Source organism: Entelurus aequoreus, linkage group LG15, assembly GCF_033978785.1.
Source record: "Entelurus aequoreus isolate RoL-2023_Sb linkage group LG15, RoL_Eaeq_v1.1, whole genome shotgun sequence".
In the NCBI taxonomy this organism is placed as follows: Eukaryota; Metazoa; Chordata; class Actinopteri; order Syngnathiformes; family Syngnathidae; genus Entelurus; species Entelurus aequoreus.
The window spans coordinates 57,128,255-57,140,573 of NC_084745.1; the positions used below are offsets into that span (position 1 = coordinate 57,128,255).

General features: G+C 43.4%; 1 long non-coding RNA gene across 1 annotated transcript in view; it reads left to right on the plus strand.

Moving 5' to 3' along the window:
• The window catches only part of LOC133630525 (uncharacterized), a 74,649-nt gene that overhangs the window by 9,486 nt on the left and 52,844 nt on the right, over window positions 1–12,319 (plus strand). Inside the window, exon 2 of the long non-coding RNA XR_009821271.1 lies at window positions 9,201–9,315. This is a non-coding gene — a long non-coding RNA (uncharacterized LOC133630525). The remainder of the gene's footprint in view (window positions 1–9,200; window positions 9,316–12,319) is intronic.

The window sequence follows — 12,319 nt, forward strand, 5'->3', positions numbered from 1 at the left end:
GAAGTTAGCATGTTAGTCTCATGTTTGTGAAGTTAGCATGTTAGTGTCATGTTTGTGAAGTTAGCATGTTTGTCTCATGTTTGTGAAGTTAGCATGTTAGTCTCATGTTTGGGAAGTTAGCATGTTAGTCTCATGTTTGTGAAGTTAGCATGTTAGTGTCATGTTTGTGAAGTTAGCATGTTTGTCTCATGTTTGTGAAGTTAGCATGTTAGTCTCATGTTTGTGAAGTTAGCATGTTTGTGAAGTTAGCATGTTAGTCTCATGTTTGTGAAGTTAGCATGTTAGTCTCATGTTTGTGAAGTTAGCATGTTTGTGAAGTTAGCATGTTAGTCTCATGTTTGTGAAGTTAACATGTTAGTCTCATGTTTGTGAAGTTAGCATGTTAGTCTCATGTTTGTGAAGTTAGCATGTTTGTGAAGTTAGCATGTTAGTCTCATGTTTGTGAAGTTAGCATGTTAGTCTCATGTTTGTGAAGTTAGCATGTTAGTCTCATGTTTGTGAAGTTAGCATGTTAGTCTCATGTTTGTGAAGTTAGCATGTTAGTCTCACTTGACAACAATTCAATGTAAACAACAGGACCAACATCATAAAAAGGTGATTAAAATGATAGTTAAAAGGTTAATTAACTAAACTCTTAACTAAAAGAGAAGTTTTTAAATGTTTCTTAAAAGTGTCAAAACAGTCAAGATCACGGAGGAACTGGTGCAAGTTGTTCCAGAGTCTGGGAGCTATAGCCTGGAATGCAAAGTCTCCACAGGTTTTTAAATGAGTTCTTGGTATCTTTAGAAGACCCTGGCCTGAAGACCCTGACGAGTACGGGCCTAACAAGTCAGTGATTTACTGAGGGGCCCCACCATGCAACTGAAGAGTAGGGGCCTAACAAGTCAGTGATTTACTGAGGGGCCCCGCCATGCAACTGAAGAGTAGGGGCCTAACAAGTCAGTGATTTACTGAGGGGCCCCACCATGCAACTGAAGAGTAGGGGCCTAACAAGTCAATGATTTACTGAGGGGCCCCACCATGCAACTGAAGTGTAGGGGCCTAACAAGTCAATGATTTACTGAGGGGCCCCACCATGCAACTGAAGAGTAGGGGCCTAACAAGTCAGTGATTTACTGATGGGCCCCACCATGCAACTGAAGAGTAGGGGCCTAACAAGTCAGTGATTTACTGAGGGGCCCCACCATGCAACACACAAAGTCAGGACTAAAATATTCAACTCTGTGCAGAGTTTGACTGTAAGCCAATGAAGACTGGGTAGAATGGGGGTGATGTGGACTGTTCTGTGTCTTCTGGTCTAAAGTCTGACTGGAAGCCAATGAAGACTGGGTAGAATGGGGGTGATGTGGACTGTTCTGGGTCCTCTGGTCTACAGTCTGACTGTAAGCCAATGAAGACTGGGTAGAATGGGGGTGATGTGGACTGTTCTGTGTCTTCTGGTCTAAAGTCTGACTGGAAGCCAATGAAGACTGGGTAGAATGGGGGTGATGTGGACTGTTCTGGGTCCTCTGGTCTACAGTCTGACTGTAAGCCAATGAAGACTGGGTAGAATGGGGGTGATGTGGACTGTTCTGTGTCTTCTGGTCTAAAGTCTGACTGGAAGCCAATGAAGACTGGGTAGAATGGGGGTGATGTGGACTGTTCTGGGTCCTCTGGTCTACAGTCTGACTGTAAGCCAATGAAGACTGGGTAGAATGGGGGTGATGTGGACTGTTCTGGGTCCTCTGGTCTACAGTCTGACTGTAAGCCAATGAAGACTGGGTAGAATGGGGGTGATGTGGACTGTTCTGGGTCCTCTGGTCTACAGTTTGACTGTAAGCCAATGAAGACTGGGTAGAATGGGGGTGATGTGGACTGTTCTGTGTCCTCTGGTCTACAGTCTGACTGGAAGCCAATGAAGACTGGGTAGAATGGGGGTGATGTGGACTGTTATGTGTCCTCTGGTCTATAGTTTGACTGTAAGCCAATGAAGACTGTGTACAATGGGGGTAATGTGGACTCTTTGGGTCCTCTGGTCTAAAGTCTGACTGGAAGCCAATGAAGACTGGGTAGAATGGAGGTGATGTGGACTGTTCTGGGTCCTCTTGTCTACAGTCTGACTGGAAGCCAATGAAGACTGGGTAGAATGGGGGTGATGTGGACTGTTCTGGTCCTCAGGTCTAAAGTCTGACTGGAAGCCAATGAAGACTGGGTAGAATGGGGGTGATGTGGACTGTTCTGTGTCCTCTGGTCTACAGTTTGACTGTAAGCCAATGAAGACTGGGTAGAATGGGGGTGATGTGGACTGTTCTGTGTCTTCTGGTCTAAAGTCTGACTGGAAGCCAATGAAGACTGGGTAGAATGGGGGTGATGTGGACTGTTCTGTGTCTTCTGGTCTAAAGTCTGACTGGAAGCCAATGAAGACTGGGTAGAATGGGGGTGATTTGGACTGTTCTGGTCCTCAGGTCTAAAGTCTGACTGGAAGCCAATGAAGACTGGGTAGAATGGGGGTGATGTGGACTGTTCTGTGTCCTCTGGTCTACAGTTTGACTGTAAGCCAATGAAGACTGGGTAGAATGGGGGTGATGTGGACTGTTCTGTGTCTTCTGGTCTAAAGTCTGACTGGAAGCCAATGAAGACTGGGTAGAATGGGGGTGATGTGGACTGTTCTGTGTCTTCTGGTCTAAAGTCTGACTGGAAGCCAATGAAGACTGGGTAGAATGGGGGTGATGTGGACTGTTCTGTGTCTTCTGGTCTAAAGTCTGACTGGAAGCCAATGAAGACTGGGTAGAATGGGGGTGATGTGGACTGTTCTGGGTCCTCTGGTCTACAGTCTGACTGTAAGCCAATGAAGACTGGGTAGAATGGGGGTGATGTGGACTGTTCTGTGTCTTCTGGTCTAAAGTCTGACTGGAAGCCAATGAAGACTGGGTAGAATGGGGGTGATGTGGACTGTTATGTGTCCTCTGGTCTATAGTTTGACTGTAAGCCAATGAAGACTGGGTAGAATGGGGGTGATGTGGACTGTTCTGTGTCCTCTGGTCTACAGTCTGACTGGAAGCCAATGAAGACTGGGTAGAATGGGGGTGATGTGGACTGTTATGTGTCCTCTGGTCTATAGTCTGACTGGAAGCCAATGAAGACTGGGTAGAATGGAGGTGATGTGGACTGTTCTGGGTCCTCTTGTCTACAGTCTGACTGGAAGCCAATGAAGACTGGGTAGAATGGGGGTGATGTGGACTGTTCTGGTCCTCAGGTCTAAAGTCTGACTGGAAGCCAATGAAGACTGGGTAGAATGGGGGTGATGTGGACTGTTCTGTGTCCTCTGGTCTACAGTTTGACTGTAAGCCAATGAAGACTGGGTAGAATGGGGGTGATGTGGACTGTTCTGTGTCTTCTGGTCTAAAGTCTGACTGGAAGCCAATGAAGACTGGGTAGAATGGGGGTGATGTGGACTGTTCTGTGTCTTCTGGTCTAAAGTCTGACTGGAAGCCAATGAAGACTGGGTAGAATGGGGGTGATTTGGACTGTTCTGGTCCTCAGGTCTAAAGTCTGACTGGAAGCCAATGAAGACTGGGTAGAATGGGGGTGATGTGGACTGTTCTGTGTCCTCTGGTCTACAGTTTGACTGTAAGCCAATGAAGACTGGGTAGAATGGGGGTGATGTGGACTGTTCTGTGTCTTCTGGTCTAAAGTCTGACTGGAAGCCAATGAAGACTGGGTAGAATGGGGGTGATGTGGACTGTTCTGTGTCTTCTGGTCTAAAGTCTGACTGGAAGCCAATGAAGACTGGGTAGAATGGGGGTGATGTGGACTGTTCTGTGTCTTCTGGTCTAAAGTCTGACTGGAAGCCAATGAAGACTGGGTAGAATGGGGGTGATGTGGACTGTTCTGGGTCCTCTGGTCTACAGTCTGACTGTAAGCCAATGAAGACTGGGTAGAATGGGGGTGATGTGGACTGTTCTGTGTCTTCTGGTCTAAAGTCTGACTGGAAGCCAATGAAGACTGGGTAGAATGGGGGTGATGTGGACTGTTCTGGGTCCTCTGGTCTACAGTCTGACTGTAAGCCAATGAAGACTGGGTAGAATGGGGGTGATGTGGACTGTTCTGTGTCTTCTGGTCTAAAGTCTGACTGGAAGCCAATGAAGACTGGGTAGAATGGGGGTGATGTGGACTGTTCTGGGTCCTCTGGTCTACAGTCTGACTGTAAGCCAATGAAGACTGGGTAGAATGGGGGTGATGTGGACTGTTCTGGGTCCTCTGGTCTACAGTCTGACTGTAAGCCAATGAAGACTGGGTAGAATGGGGGTGATGTGGACTGTTCTGGGTCCTCTGGTCTACAGTTTGACTGTAAGCCAATGAAGACTGGGTAGAATGGGGGTGATGTGGACTGTTCTGTGTCCTCTGGTCTACAGTCTGACTGGAAGCCAATGAAGACTGGGTAGAATGGGGGTGATGTGGACTGTTATGTGTCCTCTGGTCTATAGTTTGACTGTAAGCCAATGAAGACTGTGTACAATGGGGGTAATGTGGACTCTTTGGGTCCTCTGGTCTAAAGTCTGACTGGAAGCCAATGAAGACTGGGTAGAATGGAGGTGATGTGGACTGTTCTGGGTCCTCTTGTCTACAGTCTGACTGGAAGCCAATGAAGACTGGGTAGAATGGGGGTGATGTGGACTGTTCTGGTCCTCAGGTCTAAAGTCTGACTGGAAGCCAATGAAGACTGGGTAGAATGGGGGTGATGTGGACTGTTCTGTGTCCTCTGGTCTACAGTTTGACTGTAAGCCAATGAAGACTGGGTAGAATGGGGGTGATGTGGACTGTTCTGGTCCTCAGGTCTAAAGTCTGACTGGAAGCCAATGAAGACTGGGTAGAATGGGGGTGATGTGGACTGTTCTGTGTCCTCTGGTCTACAGTTTGACTGTAAGCCAATGAAGACTGGGTAGAATGGGGGTGATGTGGACTGTTCTGTGTCTTCTGGTCTAAAGTCTGACTGGAAGCCAATGAAGACTGGGTAGAATGGGGGTGATGTGGACTGTTCTGTGTCTTCTGGTCTAAAGTCTGACTGGAAGCCAATGAAGACTGGGTAGAATGGGGGTGATGTGGACTGTTCTGGGTCCTCTGGTCTACAGTCTGACTGTAAGCCAATGAAGACTGGGTAGAATGGGGGTGATGTGGACTGTTCTGTGTCTTCTGGTCTAAAGTCTGACTGGAAGCCAATGAAGACTGGGTAGAATGGGGGTGATGTGGACTGTTCTGGGTCCTCTGGTCTATAGTTTGACTGTAAGCCAATGAAGACTGGGTACAATGGGGGTAATGTGGACTCTTTGGGTCCTCTGGTCTAAAGTCTGACTGGAAGCCAATGAAGACTGGGTAGAATGGAGGTGATGTGGACTGTTCTGGGTCCTCTTGTCTACAGTCTGACTGGAAGCCAATGAAGACTGGGTAGAATGGGGGTGATGTGGACTGTTCTGGGTCCTCTGGTCTACAGTCTGACTGGAAGCCAATGAAGACTGGGTAGAATGGGGGTGATGTGGACTGTTCTGGGTCCTCTGGTCTACAGTCTGACTGTAAGCCAATGAAGACTGGGTAGAATGGGGGTGATGTGGACTGTTCTGGGTCCTCTGGTCTACAGTTTGACTGTAAGCCAATGAAGACTTGGTAGAATGGGGGTGATGTGGACTGATCTGTGTCCTCTGGTCTAAAGTCTGACTGTAAGCCAATGAAGACTGGGTAGAATGGGGGTGATGTGGACTGTTCTGTGTCCTCTGGTCTACAGTTTGACTGTAAGCCAATGAAGACTGGGTAGAATGGGGGTGATGTGGACTGTTCTGGGTCCTCTGGTCTACAGTCTGACTGGAAGCCAATGAAGACTGGGTAGAATGGGGATAATGTGGACTCTTTGGGTCCTCTGGTCTAAAGTCTGACTGTAAGCCAATGAAGACTGGGTAGAATGGGGGTGATGTGGACTGTTCTGTGTCCTCTGGTCTACAGTCTGACTGGAAGCCAATGAAGACTGGGTAGAATGGGGGTGATGTGGACTGTTCTGCGTCTTCTGGTCTACAGTCTGACTGTAAGCCAATGAAGACTGGGTTGAATGGGGGTGATGTGGACTGTTCTGGGTCCTCTGGTCTACAGTCTGACTGGAAGCCAATGAAGACTGGGTAGAATGGGGGTGATGTGGACTGTTCTGGTCCTCAGGTCTAAAGTCTGACTGGAAGCCAATGAAGACTGGGTAGAATGGGGGGGATGTGGACTGTTCTGTGTCCTCTGGTCTAAAGTCTGACTGGAAGCCAATGAAGACTGGGTAGAATGGGGGTGATGTGGACTGTTCTGTGTCTTCTGGTCTACAGTCTGACTGTAAGCCAATGAAGACTGTGTAGAATGGGGGTAATGGGGACTCTTCTGGGTCCTTTGGTCTAAAGTCTGGCAGCTGCACTTTGAGATCATTTCCAGATCCAATTTTGACAGCAAACGTCTCACTTGAGGAATATTTCTGAGGTGATAAAAACAGTTTTTGGTCAGTTGACAACAGAGACCATCCAAAGACTTGGCCTGATCCGACACAAGGCCAAGGTTTCTTTGCCCAAGAGACCGAGCCAGTCTCGGCAGTTTTAAACCAAAAGTCTTTGGAAGGGAGCCAGACGTTCAAGTCGCCAAGCGACAGCCTTGAAACCTTCATGTTTGGAGAGAATGTGACTAGAAGAAAGCCATGAAATAAACATCCTATTATTTCCTGATTGGCTGACGGATGTCACATGGTCTTTGACTTCCTTATCACTTCACAAATAGTTGACTGGACTGCCGTGCAGAATAAAATGCAGTAAAAGTGCAGTGACAGCATAAATGTTGAAAAGGGGAAGAAGCACAAAGCATCTTTTCAAAGCATCTAATGAATGTTTGCTGTAGAAAATACACATGTGGACTTTTCACTCAAGTGCTGCAAGAAAACACAAACACCACCTCATATTTATTCTGCGTACTTCAGCTCTTTTATCGCAACTCTCAAATATGTTTTTTTTTTTAAAAACATGAAAAGGGACTTTTACTTTCTTAAACATCAAAATCCACGGCAAATCAAAAACTGTTGGATGTATTAAAGTGTGAGCAATTGATGTGTGTTGTGTACTACATTGTTCATAGTAAATGTAGTCTTAGTACTTTTTACTGCAGTAAAAATGTACTACAGCATTCATCGCTAACTAGCCATGAATTGATGAACGTCGACCCCGACTTAAAGAAGTGGGAAAACTTATTGGGGTGTTACCATTTAGTGGTTAATTGAAGGGAATATGTACTGTAATCTACTAATAAATATGTACTGTACTGTGCAATCTACTAATAAATATGTACTGTACTGTGCAATCTACTAATAAATATGTACTGTACTGTGTAATCTACTAATACATATGTACTGTACTGTGTAATCTACTAATACAAGTTTCAATCAATTAATCAATCAATCAATCACTTGCAACAATGCGGAGACTCAGCCACTCCAACATTAACACTGAACCAGTCATCTTACTCTGGATTTGGATCATTATATCTAACCTACCTTTAGTTTACTACCTTGTCAAATGATACAAAAGCATGTACTAATGTCACAAATAAACCTTAGGATTAGGTCAGGCTGATTTGAAAAAGAAGTAACAATACATTTACATACAAATGTGTTATGTTGTGCTAAAATGAACTCAATAATAAATGTGTTTCTTAAAGGCCTACTGAAAGCCACTACTAGCGACCGCGCAGTCTGATAGTTTATATATCAATGATGAAATCTTAACATTGCAACACATGCCAATACGGCCGGGTTAACTTATAAAGTGACGTTTAAAACTTCCCGGGAAATATCCGGCTGAAACGTCGCGGTATGATGACATATGCGCGTGACAAAGTCCGAGTAACGGAAGTTATGGTACCCCGTAGAATCCTATACAAAAAGCTCTGTTTTCATTTCATAATTCCACAGTATTCTGGACATCTTTTGCAATTTGTTTAATGAACAATGAAGGCTGCAAAGAAGACAGTTGTAGGTGGGATCGGTGTATTAGCAGCGGACTACAGCAACACAACCAGGAGGACTTTGTTGGAGCACTAGCCGCGCTAGCGACCGACCTCACCTTGACTTCCTACGTCTCCAGGCCGCCAAACGCATCGGGTGAAGTCCTTCGTCCTTCTGCCGATCGCTGGAACGCAGGTGAGCACGGGTGTTGATGAGCAGATGAGGGCTGGCTGACGTAGGTGGATAGCTAATGTTTTTAGCATAGCTCTGTCGAGGTCCCGTAGCTAAGTTAGCTTCAATGGCGTCGTTAGCAACAGCATTGTTAAGCTTCGCCAAGCTGGAAAGCATTAACCGTGTATTTACATGTCCACGGTTTAATAGTATTGTTGATCTTCTGTCTATCCTTCCAGTCAGGGGTTTATTTATTTTGTTTCTATCTGCAGTTAAGCACAATGCTATCACGTTAGCTCCGAAGCTAAAGTGTGTCACAGATGTATTGTCGTGGAGATAAAAGTCACTGTGAATGTCCATTTCGCGTTCTCGACTCTCATTTTCAAGAGGATATAGTATCCCAGGTGCTTTAAAATACAAATCCGTGATCCACAATAGAAAAAGGAGAGAGTGTGGAATCCAATGAGCCAGCTTGTACCTAAGTTACGGTCAGAGCGAAAAAAGATACGTCCTGCACTGCACTCTAGTCCTTCACTCTCACGTTCCTCAGCCACGAATTTTTCATCCTGGCTCAAATTAATGGGGTAATCGTCGCTTTCTCAGTCCGAATCGCTCTCGCTGCTGGTGTAAACAATGGAGAAATGTGAGGAGCCTTTCAACCTGTGACGTCACGCTACTTCCGGTACAGTCACGCTACTTCCGGTACAGGCAAGGCTTTTTTATCAGCGACCAAAAGTTGCGAACTTTATCGCTGATTTTCTCTACTAAATCCTTTCAGCAAAAATATGGCAATATCGCGAAATGATCAAGTATGACACATAGAATGGATCTGCTATCCCCGTTTAAATAAAAAAATGTCATTTCAGTAGGCCTTTAACTAAACTGTCAATAAAAATTAAAGTGCAAATGAAAATACAGCTTAGTCATCATTTTTGCACTTAAGAAGTTCTGTTTGTTTGATATTGTCATCACTGCCACAAGTGGTGGAAAAGTGTATTACAAGTGAGTACCGCTGCTGAAAAACACATGTATTACATTCTAGGGGGCGCTCGCGAGCCAACACTGGGACCCGGCCCTATGGCTAAGGAACACTGGTGTATAGTGGTGCCGGGGGGGACGACCATCTCTTCGTAAAGAAACACGACTTCAGCGTTTTGGTGAGTTGATTTTCCATGCTCATTTTTTTTTAGTCCAAACAAAAAGCGTTTGTGTTTCCATACCGGCAACAATAATCATCTCCATTATTTTGATTGACACTTAAATTACGATGAATAACACCATTAATCATTCATTTGAACACATGACTATTTACACTTTAAATGTGATTTAGAAGAACAATCGCATGTAAATGAGTAACAGATAAACAAGTAAAATGATAATAATAGTAACGACAATTACTTTAAAAAAAAAATATGAGAAGAAATATTCCTTTTTCGGTCATACTTTTTCTTTTCTTTTTGTGTGTAAATGTGCATGATCGTTAAAGGCCTACTGAAATGATTTTTTTTAATTTAAAGATCCATTCTATGTGTCATACTTGATCATTTGGCGATATTGCCATATTTTTGCTGAAAGGATTTAGTAGAGAAAATCGACGATAAAGTTCGCAACTTTTGCTCGCTGATAAAAAAAGCCTTGCCTGTAGCGGAAGTAGCGTGACGTCACAGGAGCTAGTATTCCTCACAATTCCCCGTTGTTTACAATGGAGCGAGAGAGATTCGGACCGAGAAAGCGACGATTACACCATTAATTTGAGCGAGGATGAAAGATTCGTAGATGAGGAACGTTACAGTGAAGGACTTGAGAGGCAGTGATGGACGTATCTTTTTTTCGCTCTGACCGTAACTTAGGTACAAGCTGGTTCATTGGATTCCACACTCTCCTTTTTCTATTGTGGATCACAGATTTGTATTTTAAACCACCTGGGATACTATATCCTCTTGAAAATGAGAGTCCAGAACGCCAAATGGACATTCAGCGCCTTTTATCTCCACGACAATACATCGGCGAAATGCTTTAGCTACGAGTTAACGTGATAACATCGTGCTTTAACTGCATATAGAAACAAAAAAATAAACCCCTGACTGGAAGGATAGATAGAAAATCAACAATACTATTAAACCGTGGACATGTAAATACACGGTTAATGCTTTCCAGGCTGGCGAAGGTTAACAATGCTGTGCTAACGACGCCATTGAAGCTAACTTAGCAACTTAGCAACGGGACCTCACAGAGCTATGCTAAAAACATTAGCTCTCCACCTACGCCAGCCAGCCCTCATCTACTCATCAACACCCGTGCTCACCTGCGTTCCAGCGATCGGCAGAAGGACGAAGGACTTCACCCGATGCGTTTGGCGGCCCGGAGACGTAGGAAGTCAAGGTGAGGTCGGCGGCTAGCGCGGCTAGCGGTCCAACAAAGTCCTCCTGGTTGTGTTGCTGTAGTCCGCTGCTAATACACCGATCCCACCTACAACTGTCTTCTTTGCAGCCTTCATTGGTCATTAAACAAATTGCAAAAGATGTCCAGAATACTGTGGAATTATGAAATTAAAACAGAGCTTTTTGTATAGGATTCTACGGGTACTCTAATAACTTCCGTTACTCTGACTTCGTCACGCGCATACGTCATCATACCGCAACGTTTCAGCCGGATATTTCCCGGGAAGTTTTAAATGTCACTTTATAAGTTAACCCGGCCGTATTGGCATGTGTTGCAATGTTAAGATTTCATCATTGATATATAAACTATCAGACTGCGTGGTCGCTAGTAGTGGCTTTCAGTAGGCCTTTAAATATGTCTAATCTGTGCTGTTAAACTGCTCACACAAAATGGTTGATGGTTGATTATATGACCCAAATAAACTTATTTCATTCATTCATTCATGTAAATACACCAGTTACCACCTTTTAAGTGTGTCATAAATAACCTGTTTGTCATTTACTGGTGCTATACATCTTTTGACTATTTTGTCTAGTATGTATTTTAGTTCCAAACTTAAAAAAGATAGTCAATATATTAATGGTTGTGTACTTTACGCAACCATTAATATAATTGGATATTAAGAGTACGTGAAAGTTGGACTCCTACTTTGTTTACTTCCATGACAACCTTCCTAAAGTTTTGTCATCACGCAGGTAAAATTTGCCAAACATGGATAAGTGTGGGGAGTGTTTTGCATTTTTCCCATCATGCTTTGTAATGGGCGTAGTTTCTAAGTTTTTTAAATATTATTTTTAAAATATCCACAAAGTTCAGTGAACATTACGTGTTATGTGTGACCACATCTGTTGACATTTTGTGTTGGTGGACTTTTTTTAATTCTTATTATATTTTGCACCATGACTAGGGAAGGTTGTTTGCAGTAATAATAATAATAATACATTTTATTTGGTATAGCGCTTTCCAGGGTACTGAAAGACATTTTACAGGATAAAAATTCTTATATAAAACAGTTCAAAGTAATAATACAGGAAATATAAAAGCAGTACATAGTAGGGATGGGCGATACCACACTTTTAGGATTCGATACGATACCGATAATTTTTCTTGCATTTTCATCGATACCGATACCAATAATTTCTTATTGGCAATTTTTTGTCAGTCAAAAATATTATTACTATTGTTATTATTTAAGACAAATCACAAGACAAATACAGACCATTTATACCACATTTATTATGGTCAATATATAATAAAAGTAAAATTAAAACAAATAACATAAATATGAAAAATAAATTAAATATTATATATAATAATAACTATATATTATATATAATAATAATTAAATATTGTGGTATCGATATATCGATACCACAGGATTGATACGCACATCCCTAGTACATAGTAATAATACATAATAACACTGGACATTACGAGACGTTTCAACTAGTGCGTTTGTCAGGGAATATTTCCGTCTAATCGAGAGCACAAACAAAGTGCAACTGCAAAAATGACACCATGGGACCAAAGAAAGTTGCGAGTGCCAGAACGTGAGAAACACTATTGAAGTGGGTTATATAAGTAGATGCTCCGCATACATCCATTCAGAGCATTATTAAGGGTTATGGACCTGAATTACTCCCGTTGTGGACTAAAGGACAACATATATCCATACATCCATCCATCGGCATTCAGTTGTGGACTAAAGGACAGCATATA